Here is a 3,127-nt window from a genome sequence, read left to right on the forward strand (position 1 = left end):
GCCCAGAATTGACTTGTCAACATGAGGTGACATGGGAGGTGTTGTGTCATGGGGAGTCTTACGCATATACTGTAAATGGTCACAGATACCTCTGTGAATGGAAAGTATTAACTGCCCCTAAGGTAGCTGCAGGCACCTCATGGAAATGAGGGCTCTGACTGACTCATTCGCACTGCAGATGCCTAATGGTGGCAGCGGCCTCCTTTTTTGATGTGGCTTCCTTCTCATGCTTATCTTGCCAAACTGCTAGAGAGACATGAAATTCCTTCCATGGGACTGAGTCCTTCTCATCTTGGCTGCAGCACGCTGGGAGGAGGAACAGAGAATGAAGGAGAGTGAGCGGGTGAGCGTCTGGCTGCAGCTGGTAAGGAAGATGGGCTTCCCCAGCTGGCACAGCCTGGCAGTCTGCAGTCTCTTTTGATAGATGGAAAATATGCAAAGGGTTGGATCAGTTCAGTTCAGTCGCTCAGTCGTGTCCGACTCTTTGCGAGCCCATGAATCGCAGCACCCCAGGCCTCCCTGTCCATCACCAACTCCCGGAGTTCACTCAAACTCATGTCCATCGAGACGGTGATGCCATCCAGCCATCTCATCCTCTGCCGTTCCCTTCTCCTCCTGCCCCCAATCCCTCCCAGCATCAGAGTCTTTTCCAAAGAGTCAACTCTTCGCATGAGATGGCCAAACTGCTGGAGTTTCAGCTTTAGCATCAGTCCTCAGGGTGCGGCATATATGAAAAGGCAGAGAGAGAGCCAGTTATATTAATCAATCTGTAGCATTTAATCTGTCAGTAAAGAATCTGCCTGCAATGTGGGAGACCTGGGTTCGATACCTGGGTTGGGAAGGTTCCCTGGAGGAGGGCCAGGCAACCCACTCCAGTACTCTTGCCTGGAAATCCCCATGGACAGAGAAGCCTGATGGGCTACAGTCCATGGCCGCAAACATTTGAACACATCTGAGTAATTAAGCACAGCCCAGCACAGCATTTAATCACATGAATTAAATGTTTGTTTACATATTGTCTCCAACTTTTGACTGGAAGACCCTTTAGGGAAGGGACTGTGTTTTCTTTATCTTTGTTTTCCAAAGCCTTTACTTGGAAGACATGAAAATTTTGCTGAATGAATATGGGCCTGGAGTCCAGACAGCCCTGGTTCAAATCTCCTTCTCAGCCAAGTACTGTGGAAACAACAGCAAATGATTTACCTAAAGGTTGCAAACGGCCGACAAACCACATCCAAATCAGATGTGATGTGTTTGGCCCACAGAGTGTTGACCCACCACTGTCTTGAAAGTTGTAAATTAGTTGGTAGTACATAAAACTCAGGAGATTTCATATATAAAGATCTGGATTTCTAACTTCTGCTGAAAACTTGGAAGACAGCACGTGGTCGATTGGTTGCAAAGATGGCCCCAATTCTTCACCCCTCCCTTTGATCACACAGTTTGCAGTGTCACTTTACAACACTTCCCATAAACAGTTGACATCTATGTCCCCACATTTTGCCTCTGGACCAAGCCTTGTGACTTGCCTTGGCCAACAGAATATGACAGAAATGAGTTATGGAGACATCTAATCCAAACACTCGGATCTCATGTGGACCCCTGAAATGCAAGATCCTGCCAATTATTTAATTGAAATATGCCAGTAAGAATTTTGAGGCTTGCATTGGTGGTTCAGTGGTAGAATTCTTGCCTGCCACGCGGGAGGCCTGGGTTCGATTCCCAGCTGATGCATTGCACTGTGTTTTGGGGCTTCTCTGGTGGCTCAGTTGCTAAAGAAACTGCCTGCAGTGCAAGAGACCTCAGTTCAATCCCTGGGTTGGGAAGATCCCCTGGAGAAGGGAATAGCTGCCTACTCCAGTATTCTTGCCTGGAGAATCCCATGGACAGAGGGGCCTGGTGGGCTACAGTCCATGGGGGTACAGAGTCAGACACCACTGAGTAACTACACACACAAGAATTTTGAGACAAATATGACCATTTTGCTGGAAATTTGCAGGCATCATTCTCCATAGCTGTGAATGCACATCCTATTTTTAGTAAGGGAAAATGGATCTAAGTATGCCATACCTGAGAATAACAGTCGTCACTTATTAATCTTCTCTAGTCCCATGAGAAGGAAACTTCCACTGCAGTGCCAGAGGTCTTGGGCAGTCTAAAGTGTTATTTCCCAGGAATCTCCTGAGGTTCTTTGGCAACAGCTATCTTAAGCTAGCTATGCTTATTCCTTTTTGTAAATCCTAATGGCTCTTGGTTAATAATAAACTATCTTAAAATAGTCTAAAATAATAATATGACAGAAATGAGCATGCCAGTCCTAAGCCTGGACCTAAGAGGCCTTGGACATAGCACTCTCTTTCTTGGAAACGTGCCAAGCCCCCTGTGAACAAGCTTAGGCTCACCCACAGGAAAGTAAGAGATCATATCAAACAAACACGTTATCTCAGTTGTCCCAGCCAAGGCCCAAGACACGCAAGAGACCCTATTCAAGATCAGCAAACTGCTCACAGCTGACCCAAAAGATGACCTCACATGCATGAGTGAATCTAGCCAGGACTGAAGAACTACCTACCTGATCCATAGGTTGTAGGTAAATAATAAATACTTATTGTTTAAGTCACTGAGTCTGGGGGTAGTTTGTCAGGTAGCAATAGCTGACTGCCATACCTGGCCATGCTGGGCCAGCTGTCCCCCATGACCATACTTAACTGGGGGGAGCAGAGCCCCCTTGAGAGGAGGCTGGAATGCTGCGACTGCTCCTGCCACTGTACCCTCTTGTCTTTCTGACACAGAAGCTGAGTGAAAGTTGATACTAATTGTCATTCTTTTTTTTGGTTTTTAATGAGTCATATGCTCTTTTATAGATCTATTTTCTCAAAGTACGGAACAACAATGAGAGTTGTGGCATAATAACGGTAGGATTACTAAGTTTTATTGTTGGTAACTATATATTGTCACCCTGTTTATTTAATTTATATGCAGAGTACTTCATGTGAAAAGCCGGGCTAGATGAAGCACAAATTGGAATCAAGATTGCCGGGAGAAATATGAATAACTTCAGTTATGCAGATGTTACCACCCTTATGGCAGAAAGTAAAGAGGAACTAAAGAACCTCTTGATGAAGGT

The 3,127-nt window shown here is 45.6% G+C and overlaps 1 non-coding gene across 1 annotated transcript; it reads left to right on the forward strand.

The window, feature by feature from the left end:
• Positions 1–1,663: 1,663 nt before the first annotated feature.
• On the forward strand, positions 1,664–1,734 carry TRNAG-GCC. The gene has a single exon. It is a non-coding gene; the product is annotated as a tRNA-Gly (tRNA).
• The last annotated feature ends 1,393 nt before the right edge of the window (positions 1,735–3,127 follow it).

The sequence above is a fragment of the Bubalus bubalis genome, chromosome 7 (genome assembly GCF_019923935.1).
Source record: "Bubalus bubalis isolate 160015118507 breed Murrah chromosome 7, NDDB_SH_1, whole genome shotgun sequence".
NCBI lineage: Eukaryota > Metazoa > Chordata > Mammalia > Artiodactyla > Bovidae > Bubalus > Bubalus bubalis.